Below are 25,404 nucleotides of genomic sequence, written 5' to 3'. Positions count from 1 at the left end.
CTCTGTAGTTTTTATTTGCCGATATTCCTTCTTCCCCTATAGGCCTTTTAGCGCTCCGAATGTCCACTTTCAATTTCTATAGAAAGAGTGTTTCAGAACTGCTCAATCAAAACGAATTTTCAACTCTGTTAGTTGAATGCACTGATCAGAAAGAAGTTTCACAGAATGCTTCTGTGTAGTCTTTATTGGAGGATATTCCTTTTTTTTTATGATTTTTTTTTATTATTATACTTTAGGGTTTTAGGGTACATGTGCACAATGTGAAGGTTTGTTACATATGTACCCATGTGCCATGTTGATTTCCTGCACCCATTAAGTCGTCATTTGGCCTTACGTGTATCTCCTAATGCTGTCCCTCCCCCGTCCCCCCACCCCACAACAGTCCCCGGAGCGTGATTTTCCCCTTCCTGTTTCCATGAGTTCTCATTGTTCAATTCCCACCTATGAGTGAGAACATGCGATGTTTGGTTTTTCGTCCTTGCGATAGTTTACTGAGAATGATGTTTTCCAGTTTCATCCGTGTCCCTACAAAGGACACGAACTCATCATTTTTTATGGCTGCATAGTATTCCATGGTGTATATGTGCCACATTTTCTTAATCCAGTCTATCGTTGTTGGACATTTGGGTTGGTTCCAACTCTTTGCTATTGTGAATAGTGCCGCAATAAACATACGTGTGCATGTGTCTTTATAGCAGCATGACTTATAGTCCTTTGGGTATATACCCAGTAATGGGATGGCTGGGTCAAATGGTATTTCTAGTTCTAGATCCCTGAGGAATCGCCACACTGACTTCCACAATGCTTGAACTAGTTTACAGTCCCACCAACAGTGTAAAAGTGTTCCTATTTCTCCAAATCCTCTCCAGCACCTGTTGTTTCCTGATTTTTTAATGATGGCCATTCTAACTGGTGTGAGATGGTATCTCACTGTGGTTTTGATTTGCATTTCTCTGATGGCCAGTGATGAGGAGCATTTCTTCATGTGTTTTTTGGCTGCATAAATGTCTTCTTTTGAGAATTGTCTGTTCATGTCCTCTGCCCACTTTTTGATGGGGTTGTTTGTTTTTTCTTGTAAATTTGTTTGGGTTCATTGTAGATTCTGGATATTAGCCCTTTGTCAGATGAGTAGGTTGCAAAATTTTCTCCCATTGTGTAGGTTGCCTGTTCACTCTGATGAGAGTTTCTTTTGCTGTGCAGAAGCTCTTTAGTTTAATGAGATCCCATTTGTCGATTTTGGCTTTTGTTGCCATTGCTTTTGGTGTTTTAGACATGAAGTCCTTGCCCACGCCTATGTCCTGAATGGTATTGCCTAGGTTTTCTTGTAGGATTTTAATGGTTTTAAGACTAATATATAAGTCTTTAATCCATCTTGAATTAATTTTGGTATAAGGTGTAAGGAAGGGATCCAGTTGCAGCTTTCTACATATGGCTAGCCAGTTTTCCCAGCACCATTTATTAAATAGGGAAGCCTTTCCCCATTTCTTGTTTTTGTCAGGTTTGTCAAAGATCAGATAGTTGTAGCTATGCGGCATCATTTCTGAGGGCTCTGTTCTGTCCCATTGATCTATGTCTCTGTTGTGGTACCAGTACCATGCTGTTTTGGTTACTGTAGCGTGATGCCTCCAGCTTTGTTCTTTTGGCTTAGGATTGACTTGGCGATGCGGGCTCTTTTTTGGTTCCATATGAACTTTAGAGTAGTTTTTTCCAATTCTGTGAAGAAAGTCATTGGTAGCTTGATGGGGATGGCATTGAATCTATAAATTACCTTCGGCAGTAAGTATGGCCATTTTCACGATATTGATTCTTCCAACCAATGAGCATGGAATGTTCTTCCATTTGTTTGTATCCTCTTTTATTTCATTGAGCAGTGGTTTGTAGTTCTCCTTGAAGAGGTCCTTCACATCCCTTGTAAGTTGGATTCCTAGGTATTTTATTCTCTTTGAAGCAATTGTGAATGAGAGTTCACTCATGATTTGGCTCTCTGTTTGTCTTTTATTGGTGTACAAGAATGCTTGTGATTTTTGTACATTAATTTTGTATCCTGAGACTTTGCTGAATTGGCTAATCAGCTTAAGGAGATTTTGGGCTGAGACAATGGGGTTTTCTAGATATACAATCATGTCATCTGCAAACAGGGACAATTTGACTTCCTCTTTTCCTAATTGAATACACTTTATTTCCTTCTCCTGCCTGATTGCTCTGGCCAGGATATTCCTTTTTCAACTATCGACCATTTAGCGCTCCGAATGTCCACTTGCAGTTTCTGCAGAAAGAGTGTTTCAGAACTGCTCAATCAAAACTAAGGTTGAACTATGTTAGTTGAATGCACAGAAGAGAAAGAAGTTTCGCAGAATTCTTCTGTGTAGTTTTTTTTTGAAGATATTCCTTTTTCCACTACAGGCCTCTTAGCGCACCGAATGTCCACTTGCAGTTTCTATAGAAAGAGTGTTTCAGAACTGCACAATCAAAAGTAAGGTTCAACTATGTTAGTTGAATGCACGGAACACAAAGAAGTTTCAGGGAATGCTTCTGTGTAGTTCTTATTTGAAGATATTCCTTTTCCACTATAGGCCTCTTAGCGCTCCGAATGTCCACTTGCCGTGTATTCAGAAAGAGTGTTTAAGATCTGCTCAATCAAAAGTAAGGTTCAACTCTGTCAATTGAATTCACAGATCAGAAAGAAGTTTCACAGAATGCTTCTGTGTAGTATTTGTTTGAGGATATTCCTTTTTCCACTGTAGTCCGCTTAGCGCTCCGAATGTCCACTTGCAGTTTCTACAGAAAGAGTGTTTAAGAACTGCTCAATCAAAAGTAAAGTTCAACTCTGTTAGTTGAATGCACAGGTCAGAAAGAAGTTTCACCGAATGCTTCTGGGTAGTTTGTATTTGAAGATAATCCTTTTTCCAGTATAGGCCTCATAGCTCTCCGAATATCCCCTTGCAGTTTCTACAGACAAGAGTGTTTCAGAACTGCTCAGTCAAAAGTAAGGTTCAGCTATGTGAGTTCAATGCACAGAACAGAAAGTAGCTTCACAGAATGCTTCTTTGTAGTTTTCATTTGAAGATATTTCTTTTTGCACTTGAGGCCTCATAGCGCTCCGAAGGGCACTTGCAGTTTCTAATGAAAGAGTGTTTCTTAATTCCTCAAAGTAAGGTTCAACTCTGTTATTTGAATGCACAGAACAGAAAAAAGTTTCACAGAATGCTTCTGTGTAGTTTTTATTTGAAGATATATCTTTTTCCACTATAGGCTTCTTAGCGCACAGAATGTCCACTTGCAGTTTCTACAGAAACAGTGTTTCAGAACTGCTCAATAAAATGTAAGGTTCAACTCTGCTAGTAGGATGCACAGATCAGAAAGTATTTTCACAGAATGCTTCTGGGTAATTTGTATTTGAAGATATTCCTTTTTCCACTATAGGCCTCTTAGCGCTCCGGATGTCCAATTGCAGTTTCTACAGAAAGTGTGTTTCAGAAGTGCTCAGTCAAAAGTAAGGTTAAACTCAGTTAGTTGAATGCACAGATCAGAAAGTAGTTTCACAGAATGCGCCTGTGTAGTTTTTATTTGAAGATATTACTTTTTCAACTATAGGCCTAATTGCGCTCCGAATGTCCTCATGCAGTTTCTACGGAAAGAGTGTTTAAGAACTGCACAATCTAAAGTAAGGATCAACTCTGTTAGTTGAATGCACAGATCACAAAGGAGTTTCACAGAATGCTTCTGTGTAGTATTTTTTGAAGATATTCCTTTTTCCACTGTAGTCCGCATAGCGCTCCGAATGTCCACTTGCAGTTTCTACAGAAAGAGTGTTTCAGAACTGCTCAATCAAAGGTAAGGTTCAATTATGTTAGTGGAATGCAGAGAACAGAAAGATGTTTCACAGAATGCTTCTGTGTAGTTTTTTTGAAGACATTCCTTTTCCCACTATAGGCCTCTTAGCGCACCGATTGTCCACTTGCAGTTTCTACAGAAAGAGTGTTTCGGAACTGCTCAATCAAAAGTAAGGTTCAACTATGTTAGTTGAATGCACCGAACACAAAGAAGTTTCACAGAATGCTTCTGTGTAGTTCTTATTTGAAGATATTCCTTTTCCACTATAGGCCTCTTAGCGCTCCGAATGTCCACTTGCAGTTTATTCAGAAAGAGTGTTTCAGATCTGCTCAATCAAAAGTAAGGTTCAACTCTGTTAGTTGAATGCACAGATCAGAAAGAAGTTTCACAGAATGCTTCTGGGTAGTTTGTATTTGAAGATATTCCTTTTTCCACTATAGGCCTCATTGCGCTCCGGAAGTCCAATTGTAGTTTCTACAGAAAGTGGGCTTCCGAAGTGCTCACTCAAAAGTAAGGTTAAACTCAGTTAGTTGAATGCACAGATCAGGAAGGAGTTTCACGGAATGCTTCTGTGTAGTATTTATTTGAAGATATTCCTTTTTCCACTGTAGTCCGCTTAGCGCTCAGAATGTCCACTTGCAGTTTCTACAGAAAAAGTGTTTCAGAACTGCTCAATCAAAAGTAAAGTTCAACTATGTTAGTTGAATGCACGGAACAAGTTTCACAGAATGCTTCTGTGTAGTTCTTATTTGAAGATATTCCTTTTCTACTATACGCCTCTTAGCTCTCCGAAGGTCCACTTGCAGTTTATTCAGAAAGAGTGTTTCAGATCTGCTCAATCAAAAGTAAGGTTCAACTCTGTTAGTTGAATGCACAGATCAGAAAGAAGTTTCACAGAATGCTTCTGGGTAGTTTGTATTTGAACATATTCCTTTCTCCACTATAGGCCTCTTAACGCTCCGGATGTCCAATTGCAGTTTCTACAAAAAGTGTGTTTCAGAAGTGCTCAGTCAAAAGTAAGGTTAAACTCAGTTAGTTGAATGCACAGATCAGAAAGTAGTTTCACAGAATGCTTCTGTGTAGTGTTTATTTGAATATATTCCCTTTTCCACTACAGGCCCCTTAGCGCTCCGAATGTCCACTTGAAATCTCTGTAGAAAGAGTGTTTCACAACTCCTCAATCAAAAGTAAGATTCAAATCTGTTAGTTGAATGCACTGATCAGAAAGAAGTTTCACAGAATGCTTCTGTATAGTCTTTATTTGAAGATAACCCTTTTTCCACTGTAGTCCGCTTAGCGGTCCGAATGTCCACTTGCAGTTTCTACAGAAAGAGTGTTTTAGAAATCCTCAATCAAAAGTAAGGTTCAACTCTGTTAGTTGAATGCACAGAACAGAAAGATGTTTCACAGAATGCTTCTCTGTAGTTTTTATTTGCCGATATTCCTTCTTCCCCTATAGGCCTTTTAGCGCTCCGAATGTCCACTTTCAATTTCTATAGAAAGAGTGTTTCAGAACTGCTCAATCAAAACGAATTTTCAACTCTGTTAGTTGAATGCACTGATCAGAAAGAAGTTTCACAGAATGCTTCTGTGTAGTCTTTATTGGAGGATATTCCTTTTTTTTTATGATTTTTTTTTATTATTATACTTTAGGGTTTTAGGGTACATGTGCACAATGTGAAGGTTTGTTACATATGTACCCATGTGCCATGTTGATTTCCTGCACCCATTAAGTCGTCATTTGGCCTTACGTGTATCTCCTAATGCTGTCCCTCCCCCGTCCCCCCACCCCACAACAGTCCCCGGAGCGTGATTTTCCCCTTCCTGTTTCCATGAGTTCTCATTGTTCAATTCCCACCTATGAGTGAGAACATGCGATGTTTGGTTTTTCGTCCTTGCGATAGTTTACTGAGAATGATGTTTTCCAGTTTCATCCGTGTCCCTACAAAGGACACGAACTCATCATTTTTTATGGCTGCATAGTATTCCATGGTGTATATGTGCCACATTTTCTTAATCCAGTCTATCGTTGTTGGACATTTGGGTTGGTTCCAACTCTTTGCTATTGTGAATAGTGCCGCAATAAACATACGTGTGCATGTGTCTTTATAGCAGCATGACTTATAGTCCTTTGGGTATATACCCAGTAATGGGATGGCTGGGTCAAATGGTATTTCTAGTTCTAGATCCCTGAGGAATCGCCACACTGACTTCCACAATGCTTGAACTAGTTTACAGTCCCACCAACAGTGTAAAAGTGTTCCTATTTCTCCAAATCCTCTCCAGCACCTGTTGTTTCCTGATTTTTTAATGATGGCCATTCTAACTGGTGTGAGATGGTATCTCACTGTGGTTTTGATTTGCATTTCTCTGATGGCCAGTGATGAGGAGCATTTCTTCATGTGTTTTTTGGCTGCATAAATGTCTTCTTTTGAGAATTGTCTGTTCATGTCCTCTGCCCACTTTTTGATGGGGTTGTTTGTTTTTTCTTGTAAATTTGTTTGGGTTCATTGTAGATTCTGGATATTAGCCCTTTGTCAGATGAGTAGGTTGCAAAATTTTCTCCCATTGTGTAGGTTGCCTGTTCACTCTGATGAGAGTTTCTTTTGCTGTGCAGAAGCTCTTTAGTTTAATGAGATCCCATTTGTCGATTTTGGCTTTTGTTGCCATTGCTTTTGGTGTTTTAGACATGAAGTCCTTGCCCACGCCTATGTCCTGAATGGTATTGCCTAGGTTTTCTTGTAGGATTTTAATGGTTTTAAGACTAATATATAAGTCTTTAATCCATCTTGAATTAATTTTGGTATAAGGTGTAAGGAAGGGATCCAGTTGCAGCTTTCTACATATGGCTAGCCAGTTTTCCCAGCACCATTTATTAAATAGGGAAGCCTTTCCCCATTTCTTGTTTTTGTCAGGTTTGTCAAAGATCAGATAGTTGTAGCTATGCGGCATCATTTCTGAGGGCTCTGTTCTGTCCCATTGATCTATGTCTCTGTTGTGGTACCAGTACCATGCTGTTTTGGTTACTGTAGCGTGATGCCTCCAGCTTTGTTCTTTTGGCTTAGGATTGACTTGGCGATGCGGGCTCCTTTTTGGTTCCATATGAACTTTAGAGTAGTTTTTTCCAATTCTGTGAAGAAAGTCATTGGTAGCTTGATGGGGATGGCATTGAATCTATAAATTACCTTCGGCAGTAAGTATGGCCATTTTCACGATATTGATTCTTCCAACCAATGAGCATGGAATGTTCTTCCATTTGTTTGTATCCTCTTTTATTTCATTGAGCAGTGGTTTGTAGTTCTCCTTGAAGAGGTCCTTCACATCCCTTGTAAGTTGGATTCCTAGGTATTTTATTCTCTTTGAAGCAATTGTGAATGAGAGTTCACTCATGATTTGGCTCTCTGTTTGTCTTTTATTGGTGTACAAGAATGCTTGTGATTTTTGTACATTAATTTTGTATCCTGAGACTTTGCGGAAATTGCTAATCAGCTTAAGGAGATTTTGGGCTGAGACAATGGGGTTTTCTAGATATACAATCATGTCATCTGCAAACAGGGACAATTTGACTTCCTCTTTTCCTAATTGAATACACTTTATTTCCTTCTCCTGCCTGATTGCTCTGGCCAGGATATTCCTTTTTCAACTATCGACCATTTAGCGCTCCGAATGTCCACTTGCAGTTTCTGCAGAAAGAGTGTTTCAGAACTGCTCAATCAAAACTAAGGTTGAACTATGTTAGTTGAACGCACAGAAGAGAAAGAAGTTTCGCAGAATTCTTCTGTGTAGTTTTTTTTTGAAGATATTCCTTTTTCCACTACAGGCCTCTTAGCGCACCAAATGTCCACTTGCAGTTTCTATAGAAAGAGTGTTTCAGAACTGCACAATCAAAAGTAAGGTTCAACTATGTTAGTTGAATGCACGGAACACAAAGAAGTTTCAGGGAATGCTTCTGTGTAGTTCTTATTTGAAGATATTCCTTTTCCACTATAGGCCTCTTAGCGCTCCGAATGTCCACTTGCCGTGTATTCAGAAAGAGTGTTTAAGATCTGCTCAATCAAAAGTAAGGTTCAACTCTGTCAATTGAATTCACAGATCAGAAAGAAGTTTCACAGAATGCTTCTGTGTAGTATTTGTTTGAGGATATTCCTTTTTCCACTGTAGTCCGCTTAGCGCTCCGAATGTCCACTTGCAGTTTCTACAGAAAGAGTGTTTAAGAACTGCTCAATCAAAAGTAAAGTTCAACTCTGTTAGTTGAATGCACAGGTCAGAAAGAAGTTTCACCGAATGCTTCTGGGTAGTTTGTATTTGAAGATAATCCTTTTTCCAGTATAGGCCTCATAGCTCTCCGAATATCCCCTTGCAGTTTCTACAGACAAGAGTGTTTCAGAACTGCTCAGTCAAAAGTAAGGTTCAGCTATGTGAGTTCAATGCACAGAACAGAAAGTAGCTTCACAGAATGCTTCTTTGTAGTTTTCATTTGAAGATATTTCTTTTTGCACTTGAGGCCTCATAGCGCTCCGAAGGGCACTTGCAGTTTCTAATGAAAGAGTGTTTCTTAATTCCTCAAAGTAAGGTTCAACTCTGTTATTTGAATGCACAGAACAGAAAAAAGTTTCACAGAATGCTTCTGTGTAGTTTTTATTTGAAGATATATCTTTTTCCACTATAGGCTTCTTAGCGCACAGAATGTCCACTTGCAGTTTCTACAGAAACAGTGTTTCAGAACTGCTCAATAAAATGTAAGGTTCAACTCTGCTAGTAGGATGCACAGATCAGAAAGTATTTTCACAGAATGCTTCTGGGTAATTTGTATTTGAAGATATTCCTTTTTCCACTATAGGCCTCTTAGCGCTCCGGATGTCCAATTGCAGTTTCTACAGAAAGTGTGTTTCAGAAGTGCTCAGTCAAAAGTAAGGTTAAACTCAGTTAGTTGAATGCACAGATCAGAAAGTAGTTTCACAGAATGCGCCTGTGTAGTTTTTATTTGAAGATATTACTTTTTCAACTATAGGCCTAATTGCGCTCCGAATGTCCTCATGCAGTTTCTACGGAAAGAGTGTTTAAGAACTGCACAATCTAAAGTAAGGATCAACTCTGTTAGTTGAATGCACAGATCACAAAGGAGTTTCACAGAATGCTTCTGTGTAGTATTTTTTGAAGATATTCCTTTTTCCACTGTAGTCCGCATAGCGCTCCGAATGTCCACTTGCAGTTTCTACAGAAAGAGTGTTTCAGAACTGCTCAATCAAAGGTAAGGTTCAATTATGTTAGTGGAATGCAGAGAACAGAAAGATGTTTCACAGAATGCTTCTGTGTAGTTTTTTTGAAGACATTCCTTTTCCCACTATAGGCCTCTTAGCGCACCGATTGTCCACTTGCAGTTTCTACAGAAAGAGTGTTTCGGAACTGCTCAATCAAAAGTAAGGTTCAACTATGTTAGTTGAATGCACCGAACACAAAGAAGTTTCACAGAATGCTTCTGTGTAGTTCTTATTTGAAGATATTCCTTTTCCACTATAGGCCTCTTAGCGCTCCGAATGTCCACTTGCAGTTTATTCAGAAAGAGTGTTTCAGATCTGCTCAATCAAAAGTAAGGTTCAACTCTGTTAGTTGAATGCACAGATCAGAAAGAAGTTTCACAGAATGCTTCTGGGTAGTTTGTATTTGAAGATATTCCTTTTTCCACTATAGGCCTCATTGCGCTCCGGAAGTCCAATTGTAGTTTCTACAGAAAGTGGGCTTCCGAAGTGCTCACTCAAAAGTAAGGTTAAACTCAGTTAGTTGAATGCACAGATCAGGAAGGAGTTTCACGGAATGCTTCTGTGTAGTATTTATTTGAAGATATTCCTTTTTCCACTGTAGTCCGCTTAGCGCTCAGAATGTCCACTTGCAGTTTCTACAGAAAAAGTGTTTCAGAACTGCTCAATCAAAAGTAAAGTTCAACTATGTTAGTTGAATGCACGGAACAAGTTTCACAGAATGCTTCTGTGTAGTTCTTATTTGAAGATATTCCTTTTCTACTATACGCCTCTTAGCTCTCCGAAGGTCCACTTGCAGTTTATTCAGAAAGAGTGTTTCAGATCTGCTCAATCAAAAGTAAGGTTCAACTCTGTTAGTTGAATGCACAGATCAGAAAGAAGTTTCACAGAATGCTTCTGGGTAGTTTGTATTTGAACATATTCCTTTTTCCACTATAGGCCTCTTAACGCTCCGGATGTCCAATTGCAGTTTCTACAAAAAGTGTGTTTCAGAAGTGCTCAGTCAAAAGTAAGGTTAAACTCAGTTAGTTGAATGCACAGATCAGAAAGTAGTTTCACAGAATGCTTCTGTGTAGTGTTTATTTGAATATATTCCCTTTTCCACTACAGGCCCCTTAGCGCTCCGAATGTCCACTTGAAATCTCTGTAGAAAGAGTGTTTCACAACTCCTCAATCAAAAGTAAGATTCAAATCTGTTAGTTGAATGCACTGATCAGAAAGAAGTTTCACAGAATGCTTCTGTATAGTCTTTATTTGAAGATAACCCTTTTTCCACTGTAGTCCGCTTAGCGGTCCGAATGTCCACTTGCAGTTTCTACAGAAAGAGTGTTTTAGAAATCCTCAATCAAAAGTAAGGTTCAACTCTGTTAGTTGAATGCACAGAACAGAAAGATGTTTCACAGAATGCTTCTCTGTAGTTTTTATTTGCCGATATTCCTTCTTCCCCTATAGGCCTTTTAGCGCTCCGAATGTCCACTTTCAATTTCTATAGAAAGAGTGTTTCAGAACTGCTCAATCAAAACGAATTTTCAACTCTGTTAGTTGAATGCACTGATCAGAAAGAAGTTTCACAGAATGCTTCTGTGTAGTCTTTATTGGAGGATATTCCTTTTTTTTTATGATTTTTTTTTATTATTATACTTTAGGGTTTTAGGGTACATGTGCACAATGTGAAGGTTTGTTACATATGTACCCATGTGCCATGTTGATTTCCTGCACCCATTAAGTCGTCATTTGGCCTTACGTGTATCTCCTAATGCTGTCCCTCCCCCGTCCCCCCACCCCACAACAGTCCCCGGAGCGTGATTTTCCCCTTCCTGTTTCCATGAGTTCTCATTGTTCAATTCCCACCTATGAGTGAGAACATGCGATGTTTGGTTTTTCGTCCTTGCGATAGTTTACTGAGAATGATGTTTTCCAGTTTCATCCGTGTCCCTACAAAGGACACGAACTCATCATTTTTTATGGCTGCATAGTATTCCATGGTGTATATGTGCCACATTTTCTTAATCCAGTCTATCGTTGTTGGACATTTGGGTTGGTTCCAACTCTTTGCTATTGTGAATAGTGCCGCAATAAACATACGTGTGCATGTGTCTTTATAGCAGCATGACTTATAGTCCTTTGGGTATATACCCAGTAATGGGATGGCTGGGTCAAATGGTATTTCTAGTTCTAGATCCCTGAGGAATCGCCACACTGACTTCCACAATGCTTGAACTAGTTTACAGTCCCACCAACAGTGTAAAAGTGTTCCTATTTCTCCAAATCCTCTCCAGCACCTGTTGTTTCCTGATTTTTTAATGATGGCCATTCTAACTGGTGTGAGATGGTATCTCACTGTGGTTTTGATTTGCATTTCTCTGATGGCCAGTGATGAGGAGCATTTCTTCATGTGTTTTTTGGCTGCATAAATGTCTTCTTTTGAGAATTGTCTGTTCATGTCCTCTGCCCACTTTTTGATGGGGTTGTTTGTTTTTTCTTGTAAATTTGTTTGGGTTCATTGTAGATTCTGGATATTAGCCCTTTGTCAGATGAGTAGGTTGCAAAATTTTCTCCCATTGTGTAGGTTGCCTGTTCACTCTGATGAGAGTTTCTTTTGCTGTGCAGAAGCTCTTTAGTTTAATGAGATCCCATTTGTCGATTTTGGCTTTTGTTGCCATTGCTTTTGGTGTTTTAGACATGAAGTCCTTGCCCACGCCTATGTCCTGAATGGTATTGCCTAGGTTTTCTTGTAGGATTTTAATGGTTTTAAGACTAATATATAAGTCTTTAATCCATCTTGAATTAATTTTGGTATAAGGTGTAAGGAAGGGATCCAGTTGCAGCTTTCTACATATGGCTAGCCAGTTTTCCCAGCACCATTTATTAAATAGGGAAGCCTTTCCCCATTTCTTGTTTTTGTCAGGTTTGTCAAAGATCAGATAGTTGTAGCTATGCGGCATCATTTCTGAGGGCTCTGTTCTGTCCCATTGATCTATGTCTCTGTTGTGGTACCAGTACCATGCTGTTTTGGTTACTGTAGCGTGATGCCTCCAGCTTTGTTCTTTTGGCTTAGGATTGACTTGGCGATGCGGGCTCTTTTTTGGTTCCATATGAACTTTAGAGTAGTTTTTTCCAATTCTGTGAAGAAAGTCATTGGTAGCTTGATGGGGATGGCATTGAATCTATAAATTACCTTCGGCAGTAAGTATGGCCATTTTCACGATATTGATTCTTCCAACCAATGAGCATGGAATGTTCTTCCATTTGTTTGTATCCTCTTTTATTTCATTGAGCAGTGGTTTGTAGTTCTCCTTGAAGAGGTCCTTCACATCCCTTGTAAGTTGGATTCCTAGGTATTTTATTCTCTTTGAAGCAATTGTGAATGAGAGTTCACTCATGATTTGGCTCTCTGTTTGTCTTTTATTGGTGTACAAGAATGCTTGTGATTTTTGTACATTAATTTTGTATCCTGAGACTTTGCTGAATTGGCTAATCAGCTTAAGGAGATTTTGGGCTGAGACAATGGGGTTTTCTAGATATACAATCATGTCATCTGCAAACAGGGACAATTTGACTTCCTCTTTTCCTAATTGAATACACTTTATTTCCTTCTCCTGCCTGATTGCTCTGGCCAGGATATTCCTTTTTCAACTATCGACCATTTAGCGCTCCGAATGTCCACTTGCAGTTTCTGCAGAAAGAGTGTTTCAGAACTGCTCAATCAAAACTAAGGTTGAACTATGTTAGTTGAATGCACAGAAGAGAAAGAAGTTTCGCAGAATTCTTCTGTGTAGTTTTTTTTTGAAGATATTCCTTTTTCCACTACAGGCCTCTTAGCGCACCGAATGTCCACTTGCAGTTTCTATAGAAAGAGTGTTTCAGAACTGCACAATCAAAAGTAAGGTTCAACTATGTTAGTTGAATGCACGGAACACAAAGAAGTTTCAGGGAATGCTTCTGTGTAGTTCTTATTTGAAGATATTCCTTTTCCACTATAGGCCTCTTAGCGCTCCGAATGTCCACTTGCCGTGTATTCAGAAAGAGTGTTTAAGATCTGCTCAATCAAAAGTAAGGTTCAACTCTGTCAATTGAATTCACAGATCAGAAAGAAGTTTCACAGAATGCTTCTGTGTAGTATTTGTTTGAGGATATTCCTTTTTCCACTGTAGTCCGCTTAGCGCTCCGAATGTCCACTTGCAGTTTCTACAGAAAGAGTGTTTAAGAACTGCTCAATCAAAAGTAAAGTTCAACTCTGTTAGTTGAATGCACAGGTCAGAAAGAAGTTTCACCGAATGCTTCTGGGTAGTTTGTATTTGAAGATAATCCTTTTTCCAGTATAGGCCTCATAGCTCTCCGAATATCCCCTTGCAGTTTCTACAGACAAGAGTGTTTCAGAACTGCTCAGTCAAAAGTAAGGTTCAGCTATGTGAGTTCAATGCACAGAACAGAAAGTAGCTTCACAGAATGCTTCTTTGTAGTTTTCATTTGAAGATATTTCTTTTTGCACTTGAGGCCTCATAGCGCTCCGAAGGGCACTTGCAGTTTCTAATGAAAGAGTGTTTCTTAATTCCTCAAAGTAAGGTTCAACTCTGTTATTTGAATGCACAGAACAGAAAAAAGTTTCACAGAATGCTTCTGTGTAGTTTTTATTTGAAGATATATCTTTTTCCACTATAGGCTTCTTAGCGCACAGAATGTCCACTTGCAGTTTCTACAGAAACAGTGTTTCAGAACTGCTCAATAAAATGTAAGGTTCAACTCTGCTAGTAGGATGCACAGATCAGAAAGTATTTTCACAGAATGCTTCTGGGTAATTTGTATTTGAAGATATTCCTTTTTCCACTATAGGCCTCTTAGCGCTCCGGATGTCCAATTGCAGTTTCTACAGAAAGTGTGTTTCAGAAGTGCTCAGTCAAAAGTAAGGTTAAACTCAGTTAGTTGAATGCACAGATCAGAAAGTAGTTTCACAGAATGCGCCTGTGTAGTTTTTATTTGAAGATATTACTTTTTCAACTATAGGCCTAATTGCGCTCCGAATGTCCTCATGCAGTTTCTACGGAAAGAGTGTTTAAGAACTGCACAATCTAAAGTAAGGATCAACTCTGTTAGTTGAATGCACAGATCACAAAGGAGTTTCACAGAATGCTTCTGTGTAGTATTTTTTGAAGATATTCCTTTTTCCACTGTAGTCCGCATAGCGCTCCGAATGTCCACTTGCAGTTTCTACAGAAAGAGTGTTTCAGAACTGCTCAATCAAAGGTAAGGTTCAATTATGTTAGTGGAATGCAGAGAACAGAAAGATGTTTCACAGAATGCTTCTGTGTAGTTTTTTTGAAGACATTCCTTTTCCCACTATAGGCCTCTTAGCGCACCGATTGTCCACTTGCAGTTTCTACAGAAAGAGTGTTTCGGAACTGCTCAATCAAAAGTAAGGTTCAACTATGTTAGTTGAATGCACCGAACACAAAGAAGTTTCACAGAATGCTTCTGTGTAGTTCTTATTTGAAGATATTCCTTTTCCACTATAGGCCTCTTAGCGCTCCGAATGTCCACTTGCAGTTTATTCAGAAAGAGTGTTTCAGATCTGCTCAATCAAAAGTAAGGTTCAACTCTGTTAGTTGAATGCACAGATCAGAAAGAAGTTTCACAGAATGCTTCTGGGTAGTTTGTATTTGAAGATATTCCTTTTTCCACTATAGGCCTCATTGCGCTCCGGAAGTCCAATTGTAGTTTCTACAGAAAGTGGGCTTCCGAAGTGCTCACTCAAAAGTAAGGTTAAACTCAGTTAGTTGAATGCACAGATCAGGAAGGAGTTTCACGGAATGCTTCTGTGTAGTATTTATTTGAAGATATTCCTTTTTCCACTGTAGTCCGCTTAGCGCTCAGAATGTCCACTTGCAGTTTCTACAGAAAAAGTGTTTCAGAACTGCTCAATCAAAAGTAAAGTTCAACTATGTTAGTTGAATGCACGGAACAAGTTTCACAGAATGCTTCTGTGTAGTTCTTATTTGAAGATATTCCTTTTCTACTATACGCCTCTTAGCTCTCCGAAGGTCCACTTGCAGTTTATTCAGAAAGAGTGTTTCAGATCTGCTCAATCAAAAGTAAGGTTCAACTCTGTTAGTTGAATGCACAGATCAGAAAGAAGTTTCACAGAATGCTTCTGGGTAGTTTGTATTTGAACATATTCCTTTTTCCACTATAGGCCTCTTAACGCTCCGGATGTCCAATTGCAGTTTCTACAAAAAGTGTGTTTCAGAAGTGCTCAGTCAAAAGTAAGGTTAAACTCAGTTAGTTGAATGCACAGATCAGAAAGTAGTTTCACAGAATGCTTCTGTGTAGTGTTTATTTGAATATATTCCCTTTTCCACTACAGGCCCCTTAGCGCTCCGAATGTCCACTTGAAATCTCTGTAGAAAGAGTGTTTCACAACTCCTCAATCAAAAGTAAGATTCAAATCTGTTAGTTGAATGCACTGATCAGAAAGAAGTTTCACAGAATGCTTCTGTATAGTCTTTATTTGAAGATAACCCTTTTTCCACTGTAGTCCGCTTAGCGGTCCGAATGTCCACTTGCAGTTTCTACAGAAAGAGTGTTTTAGAAATCCTCAATCAAAAGTAAGGTTCAACTCTGTTAGTTGAATGCACAGAACAGAAAGATGTTTCACAGAATGCTTCTCTGTAGTTTTTATTTGCCGATATTCCTTCTTCCCCTATAGGCCTTTTAGCGCTCCGAATGTCCACTTTCAATTTCTATAGAAAGAGTGTTTCAGAACTGCTCAATCAAAACGAATTTTCAACTCTGTTAGTTGAATGCACTGATCAGAAAGAAGTTTCACAGAATGCTTCTGTGTAGTCTTTATTGGAGGATATTCCTTTTTTTTTATGATTTTTTTTTATTATTATACTTTAGGGTTTTAGGGTACATGTGCACAATGTGAAGGTTTGTTACATATGTACCCATGTGCCATGTTGATTTCCTGCACCCATTAAGTCGTCATTTGGCCTTACGTGTATCTCCTAATGCTGTCCCTCCCCCGTCCCCCCACCCCACAACAGTCCCCGGAGCGTGATTTTCCCCTTCCTGTTTCCATGAGTTCTCATTGTTCAATTCCCACCTATGAGTGAGAACATGCGATGTTTGGTTTTTCGTCCTTGCGATAGTTTACTGAGAATGATGTTTTCCAGTTTCATCCGTGTCCCTACAAAGGACACGAACTCATCATTTTTTATGGCTGCATAGTATTCCATGGTGTATATGTGCCACATTTTCTTAATCCAGTCTATCGTTGTTGGACATTTGGGTTGGTTCCAACTCTTTGCTATTGTGAATAGTGCCGCAATAAACATACGTGTGCATGTGTCTTTATAGCAGCATGACTTATAGTCCTTTGGGTATATACCCAGTAATGGGATGGCTGGGTCAAATGGTATTTCTAGTTCTAGATCCCTGAGGAATCGCCACACTGACTTCCACAATGCTTGAACTAGTTTACAGTCCCACCAACAGTGTAAAAGTGTTCCTATTTCTCCAAATCCTCTCCAGCACCTGTTGTTTCCTGATTTTTTAATGATGGCCATTCTAACTGGTGTGAGATGGTATCTCACTGTGGTTTTGATTTGCATTTCTCTGATGGCCAGTGATGAGGAGCATTTCTTCATGTGTTTTTTGGCTGCATAAATGTCTTCTTTTGAGAATTGTCTGTTCATGTCCTCTGCCCACTTTTTGATGGGGTTGTTTGTTTTTTCTTGTAAATTTGTTTGGGTTCATTGTAGATTCTGGATATTAGCCCTTTGTCAGATGAGTAGGTTGCAAAATTTTCTCCCATTGTGTAGGTTGCCTGTTCACTCTGATGAGAGTTTCTTTTGCTGTGCAGAAGCTCTTTAGTTTAATGAGATCCCATTTGTCGATTTTGGCTTTTGTTGCCATTGCTTTTGGTGTTTTAGACATGAAGTCCTTGCCCACGCCTATGTCCTGAATGGTATTGCCTAGGTTTTCTTGTAGGATTTTAATGGTTTTAAGACTAATATATAAGTCTTTAATCCATCTTGAATTAATTTTGGTATAAGGTGTAAGGAAGGGATCCAGTTGCAGCTTTCTACATATGGCTAGCCAGTTTTCCCAGCACCATTTATTAAATAGGGAAGCCTTTCCCCATTTCTTGTTTTTGTCAGGTTTGTCAAAGATCAGATAGTTGTAGCTATGCGGCATCATTTCTGAGGGCTCTGTTCTGTCCCATTGATCTATGTCTCTGTTGTGGTACCAGTACCATGCTGTTTTGGTTACTGTAGCGTGATGCCTCCAGCTTTGTTCTTTTGGCTTAGGATTGACTTGGCGATGCGGGCTCTTTTTTGGTTCCATATGAACTTTAGAGTAGTTTTTTCCAATTCTGTGAAGAAAGTCATTGGTAGCTTGATGGGGATGGCATTGAATCTATAAATTACCTTCGGCAGTAAGTATGGCCATTTTCACGATATTGATTCTTCCAACCAATGAGCATGGAATGTTCTTCCATTTGTTTGTATCCTCTTTTATTTCATTGAGCAGTGGTTTGTAGTTCTCCTTGAAGAGGTCCTTCACATCCCTTGTAAGTTGGATTCCTAGGTATTTTATTCTCTTTGAAGCAATTGTGAATGAGAGTTCACTCATGATTTGGCTCTCTGTTTGTCTTTTATTGGTGTACAAGAATGCTTGTGATTTTTGTACATTAATTTTGTATCCTGAGACTTTGCTGAATTGGCTAATCAGCTTAAGGAGATTTTGGGCTGAGACAATGGGGTTTTCTAGATATACAATCATGTCATCTGCAAACAGGGACAATTTGACTTCCTCTTTTCCTAATTGAATACACTTTATTTCCTTCTCCTGCCTGATTGCTCTGGCCAGGATATTCCTTTTTCAACTATCGACCATTTAGCGCTCCGAATGTCCACTTGCAGTTTCTGCAGAAAGAGTGTTTCAGAACTGCTCAATCAAAACTAAGGTTGAACTATGTTAGTTGAATGCACAGAAGAGAAAGAAGTTTCGCAGAATTCTTCTGTGTAGTTTTTTTTTGAAGATATTCCTTTTTCCACTACAGGCCTCTTAGCGCACCGAATGTCCACTTGCAGTTTCTATAGAAAGAGTGTTTCAGAACTGCACAATCAAAAGTAAGGTTCAACTATGTTAGTTGAATGCACGGAACACAAAGAAGTTTCAGGGAATGCTTCTGTGTAGTTCTTATTTGAAGATATTCCTTTTCCACTATAGGCCTCTTAGCGCTCCGAATGTCCACTTGCCGTGTATTCAGAAAGAGTGTTTAAGATCTGCTCAATCAAAAGTAAGGTTCAACTCTGTCAATTGAATTCACAGATCAGAAAGAAGTTTCACAGAATGCTTCTGTGTAGTATTTGTTTGAGGATATTCCTTTTTCCACTGTAGTCCGCTTAGCGCTCCGAATGTCCACTTGCAGTTTCTACAGAAAGAGTGTTTAAGAACTGCTCAATCAAAAGTAAAGTTCAACTCTGTTAGTTGAATGCACAGGTCAGAAAGAAGTTTCACCGAATGCTTCTGGGTAGTTTGTATTTGAAGATAATCCTTTTTCCAGTATAGGCCTCATAGCTCTCCGAATATCCCCTTGCAGTTTCTACAGACAAGAGTGTTTCAGAACTGCTCAGTCAAAAGTAAGGTTCAGCTATGTGAGTTCAATGCACAGAACAGAAAGTAGCTTCACAGAATGCTTCTTTGTAGTTTTCATTTGAAGATATTTCTTTTTGCACTTGAGGCCTCATAGCGCTCCGAAGGGCACTTGCAGTTTCTAATGAAAGAGTGTTTCTTAATTCCTCAAAGTAAGGTTCAACTCTGTTATTTGAATGCACAGAACAGAAAAAAGTTTCACAGAATGCTTCTGTGTAGTTTTTATTTGAAGATATATCTTTTTCCACTATAGGCTTCTTAGCGCACAGAATGTCCACTTGCAGTTTCTACAGAAACAGTGTTTCAGAACTGCTCAATAAAATGTAAGGTTCAACTCTGCTAGTAGGATGCACAGATCAGAAAGTATTTTCACAGAATGCTTCTGGGTAATTTGTATTTGAAGATATTCCTTTTTCCACTATAGGCCTCTTAGCGCTCCGGATGTCCAATTGCAGTTTCTACAGAAAGTGTGTTTCAGAAGTGCTCAGTCAAAAGTAAGGTTAAACTCAGTTAGTTGAATGCACAGATCAGAAAGTAGTTTCACAGAATGCGCCTGTGTAGTTTTTATTTGAAGATATTACTTTTTCAACTATAGGCCTAATTGCGCTCCGAATGTCCTCATGCAGTTTCTACGGAAAGAGTGTTTAAGAACTGCACAATCTAAAGTAAGGATCAACTCTGTTAGTTGAATGCACAGATCACAAAGGAGTTTCACAGAATGCTTCTGTGTAGTATTTTTTGAAGATATTCCTTTTTCCACTGTAGTCCGCATAGCGCTCCGAATGTCCACTTGCAGTTTCTACAGAAAGAGTGTTTCAGAACTGCTCAATCAAAGGTAAGGTTCAATTATGTTAGTGGAATGCAGAGAACAGAAAGATGTTTCACAGAATGCTTCTGTGTAGTTTTTTTGAAGACATTCCTTTTCCCACTATAGGCCTCTTAGCGCACCGATTGTCCACTTGCAGTTTCTACAGAAAGAGTGTTTCGGAACTGCTCAATCAAAAGTAAGGTTCAACTATGTTAGTTGAATGCACCGAACACAAAGAAGTTTCACAGAATGCTTCTGTGTAGTTCTTATTTGAAGATATTCCTTTTCCACTATAGGCCTCTTAGCGCTCCGAATGTCCACTTGCAGTTTATTCAGAAAGAGTGTTTCAGATCTGCTCAATCAAAAGTAAGGTTCAACTCTGTTAGTTGAATGCACAGATCAGAAAGAAGTTTCACAGAATGCTTCTGGGTAGTTTGTATTTGAAGATATTCCTTTTTCCACTATAGGCCTCATTGCGCTCCGGAAGTCCAATTGTAGTTTCTACAGAAAGTGGGCTTCCGAAGTGCTCACTCAAAAGTAAGGTTAAACTCAGTTAGTTGAATGCACAGATCAGGAAGGAGTTTCACGGAATGCTTCTGTGTAGTATTTATTTGAAGATATTCCTTTTTCCACTGTAGTCCGCTTAGCGCTCAGAATGTCCACTTGCAGTTTCTACAGAAAAAGTGTTTCAGAACTGCTCAATCAAAAGTAAAGTTCAACTATGTTAGTTGAATGCACGGAACAAGTTTCACAGAATGCTTCTGTGTAGTTCTTATTTGAAGATATTCCTTTTCTACTATACGCCTCTTAGCTCTCCGAAGGTCCACTTGCAGTTTATTCAGAAAGAGTGTTTCAGATCTGCTCAATCAAAAGTAAGGTTCAACTCTGTTAGTTGAATGCACAGATCAGAAAGAAGTTTCACAGAATGCTTCTGGGTAGTTTGTATTTGAACATATTCCTTTTTCCACTATAGGCCTCTTAACGCTCCGGATGTCCAATTGCAGTTTCTACAAAAAGTGTGTTTCAGAAGTGCTCAGTCAAAAGTAAGGTTAAACTCAGTTAGTTGAATGCACAGATCAGAAAGTAGTTTCACAGAATGCTTCTGTGTAGTGTTTATTTGAATATATTCCCTTTTCCACTACAGGCCCCTTAGCGCTCCGAATGTCCACTTGAAATCTCTGTAGAAAGAGTGTTTCACAACTCCTCAATCAAAAGTAAGATTCAAATCTGTTAGTTGAATGCACTGATCAGAAAGAAGTTTCACAGAATGCTTCTGTATAGTCTTTATTTGAAGATAACCCTTTTTCCACTGTAGTCCGCTTAGCGGTCCGAATGTCCACTTGCAGTTTCTACAGAAAGAGTGTTTTAGAAATCCTCAATCAAAAGTAAGGTTCAACTCTGTTAGTTGAATGCACAGAACAGAAAGATGTTTCACAGAATGCTTCTCTGTAGTTTTTATTTGCCGATATTCCTTCTTCCCCTATAGGCCTTTTAGCGCTCCGAATGTCCACTTTCAATTTCTATAGAAAGAGTGTTTCAGAACTGCTCAATCAAAACGAATTTTCAACTCTGTTAGTTGAATGCACTGATCAGAAAGAAGTTTCACAGAATGCTTCTGTGTAGTCTTTATTGGAGGATATTCCTTTTTTTTTATGATTTTTTTTTATTATTATACTTTAGGGTTTTAGGGTACATGTGCACAATGTGAAGGTTTGTTACATATGTACCCATGTGCCATGTTGATTTCCTGCACCCATTAAGTCGTCATTTGGCCTTACGTGTATCTCCTAATGCTGTCCCTCCCCCGTCCCCCCACCCCACAACAGTCCCCGGAGCGTGATTTTCCCCTTCCTGTTTCCATGAGTTCTCATTGTTCAATTCCCACCTATGAGTGAGAACATGCGATGTTTGGTTTTTCGTCCTTGCGATAGTTTACTGAGAATGATGTTTTCCAGTTTCATCCGTGTCCCTACAAAGGACACGAACTCATCATTTTTTATGGCTGCATAGTATTCCATGGTGTATATGTGCCACATTTTCTTAATCCAGTCTATCGTTGTTGGACATTTGGGTTGGTTCCAACTCTTTGCTATTGTGAATAGTGCCGCAATAAACATACGTGTGCATGTGTCTTTATAGCAGCATGACTTATAGTCCTTTGGGTATATACCCAGTAATGGGATGGCTGGGTCAAATGGTATTTCTAGTTCTAGATCCCTGAGGAATCGCCACACTGACTTCCACAATGCTTGAACTAGTTTACAGTCCCACCAACAGTGTAAAAGTGTTCCTATTTCTCCAAATCCTCTCCAGCACCTGTTGTTTCCTGATTTTTTAATGATGGCCATTCTAACTGGTGTGAGATGGTATCTCACTGTGGTTTTGATTTGCATTTCTCTGATGGCCAGTGATGAGGAGCATTTCTTCATGTGTTTTTTGGCTGCATAAATGTCTTCTTTTGAGAATTGTCTGTTCATGTCCTCTGCCCACTTTTTGATGGGGTTGTTTGTTTTTTCTTGTAAATTTGTTTGGGTTCATTGTAGATTCTGGATATTAGCCCTTTGTCAGATGAGTAGGTTGCAAAATTTTCTCCCATTGTGTAGGTTGCCTGTTCACTCTGATGAGAGTTTCTTTTGCTGTGCAGAAGCTCTTTAGTTTAATGAGATCCCATTTGTCGATTTTGGCTTTTGTTGCCATTGCTTTTGGTGTTTTAGACATGAAGTCCTTGCCCACGCCTATGTCCTGAATGGTATTGCCTAGGTTTTCTTGTAGGATTTTAATGGTTTTAAGACTAATATATAAGTCTTTAATCCATCTTGAATTAATTTTGGTATAAGGTGTAAGGAAGGGATCCAGTTGCAGCTTTCTACATATGGCTAGCCAGTTTTCCCAGCACCATTTATTAAATAGGGAAGCCTTTCCCCATTTCTTGTTTTTGTCAGGTTTGTCAAAGATCAGATAGTTGTAGCTATGCGGCATCATTTCTGAGGGCTCTGTTCTGTCCCATTGATCTATGTCTCTGTTGTGGTACCAGTACCATGCTGTTTTGGTTACTGTAGCGTGATGCCTCCAGCTTTGTTCTTTTGGCTTAGGATTGACTTGGCGATGCGGGCTCTTTTTTGGTTCCATATGAACTTTAGAGTAGTTTTTTCCAATTCTGTGAAGAAAGTCATTGGTAGCTTGATGGGGATGGCATTGAATCTATAAATTACCTTCGGCAGTAAGTATGGCCATTTTCACGATATTGATTCTTCCAACCAATGAGCATGGAATGTTCTTCCATTTGTTTGTATCCTCTTTTATTTCATTGAGCAGTGGTTTGTAGTTCTCCTTGAAGAGGTCCTTCACATCCCTTGTAAGTTGGATTCCTAGGTATTTTATTCTCTTTGAAGCAATTGTGAATGAGAGTTCACTCATGATTTGGCTCTCTGTTTGTCTTTTATTGGTGTACAAGAATGCTTGTGATTTTTGTACATTAATTTTGTATCCTGAGACTTTGCTGAATTGGCTAATCAGCTTAAGGAGATTTTGGGCTGAGACAATGGGGTTTTCTAGATATACAATCATGTCATCTGCAAACAGGGACAATTTGACTTCCTCTTTTCCTAATTGAATACACTTTATTTCCTTCTCCTGCCTGATTGCTCTGGCCAGGATATTCCTTTTTCAACTATCGACCATTTAGCGCTCCGAATGTCCACTTGCAGTTTCTGCAGAAAGAGTGTTTCAGAACTGCTCAATCAAAACTAAGGTTGAACTATGTTAGTTGAATGCACAGAAGAGAAAGAAGTTTCGCAGAATTCTTCTGTGTAGTTTTTTTTTGAAGATATTCCTTTTTCCACTACAGGCCTCTTAGCGCACCGAATGTCCACTTGCAGTTTCTATAGAAAGAGTGTTTCAGAACTGCACAATCAAAAGTAAGGTTCAACTATGTTAGTTGAATGCACGGAACACAAAGAAGTTTCAGGGAATGCTTCTGTGTAGTTCTTATTTGAAGATATTCCTTTTCCACTATAGGCCTCTTAGCGCTCCGAATGTCCACTTGCCGTGTATTCAGAAAGAGTGTTTAAGATCTGCTCAATCAAAAGTAAGGTTCAACTCTGTCAATTGAATTCACAGATCAGAAAGAAGTTTCACAGAATGCTTCTGTGTAGTATTTGTTTGAGGATATTCCTTTTTCCACTGTAGTCCGCTTAGCGCTCCGAATGTCCACTTGCAGTTTCTACAGAAAGAGTGTTTAAGAACTGCTCAATCAAAAGTAAAGTTCAACTCTGTTAGTTGAATGCACAGGTCAGAAAGAAGTTTCACCGAATGCTTCTGGGTAGTTTGTATTTGAAGATAATCCTTTTTCCAGTATAGGCCTCATAGCTCTCCGAATATCCCCTTGCAGTTTCTACAGACAAGAGTGTTTCAGAACTGCTCAGTCAAAAGTAAGGTTCAGCTATGTGAGTTCAATGCACAGAACAGAAAGTAGCTTCACAGAATGCTTCTTTGTAGTTTTCATTTGAAGATATTTCTTTTTGCACTTGAGGCCTCATAGCGCTCCGAAGGGCACTTGCAGTTTCTAATGAAAGAGTGTTTCTTAATTCCTCAAAGTAAGGTTCAACTCTGTTATTTGAATGCACAGAACAGAAAAAAGTTTCACAGAATGCTTCTGTGTAGTTTTTATTTGAAGATATATCTTTTTCCACTATAGGCTTCTTAGCGCACAGAATGTCCACTTGCAGTTTCTACAGAAACAGTGTTTCAGAACTGCTCAATAAAATGTAAGGTTCAACTCTGCTAGTAGGATGCACAGATCAGAAAGTATTTTCACAGAATGCTTCTGGGTAATTTGTATTTGAAGATATTCCTTTTTCCACTATAGGCCTCTTAGCGCTCCGGATGTCCAATTGCAGTTTCTACAGAAAGTGTGTTTCAGAAGTGCTCAGTCAAAAGTAAGGTTAAACTCAGTTAGTTGAATGCACAGATCAGAAAGTAGTTTCACAGAATGCGCCTGTGTAGTTTTTATTTGAAGATATTACTTTTTCAACTATAGGCCTAATTGCGCTCCGAATGTCCTCATGCAGTTTCTACGGAAAGAGTGTTTAAGAACTGCACAATCTAAAGTAAGGATCAACTCTGTTAGTTGAATGCACAGATCACAAAGGAGTTTCACAGAATGCTTCTGTGTAGTATTTTTTGAAGATATTCCTTTTTCCACTGTAGTCCGCATAGCGCTCCGAATGTCCACTTGCAGTTTCTACAGAAAGAGTGTTTCAGAACTGCTCAATCAAAGGTAAGGTTCAATTATGTTAGTGGAATGCAGAGAACAGAAAGATGTTTCACAGAATGCTTCTGTGTAGTTTTTTTGAAGACATTCCTTTTCCCACTATAGGCCTCTTAGCGCACCGATTGTCCACTTGCAGTTTCTACAGAAAGAGTGTTTCGGAACTGCTCAATCAAAAGTAAGGTTCAACTATGTTAGTTGAATGCACCGAACACAAAGAAGTTTCACAGAATGCTTCTGTGTAGTTCTTATTTGAAGATATTCCTTTTCCACTATAGGCCTCTTAGCGCTCCGAATGTCCACTTGCAGTTTATTCAGAAAGAGTGTTTCAGATCTGCTCAATCAAAAGTAAGGTTCAACTCTGTTAGTTGAATGCACAGATCAGAAAGAAGTTTCACAGAATGCTTCTGGGTAGTTTGTATTTGAAGATATTCCTTTTTCCACTATAGGCCTCATTGCGCTCCGGAAGTCCAATTGTAGTTTCTACAGAAAGTGGGCTTCCGAAGTGCTCACTCAAAAGTAAGGTTAAACTCAGTTAGTTGAATGCACAGATCAGGAAGGAGTTTCACGGAATG

This window comes from Symphalangus syndactylus, chromosome 10 (assembly GCF_028878055.3).
Source record: "Symphalangus syndactylus isolate Jambi chromosome 10, NHGRI_mSymSyn1-v2.1_pri, whole genome shotgun sequence".
NCBI lineage: Eukaryota > Metazoa > Chordata > Mammalia > Primates > Hylobatidae > Symphalangus > Symphalangus syndactylus.
The sequence above is the reverse complement of the archived record's forward strand: the minus strand, read 5'-3'. Positions refer to the sequence as shown.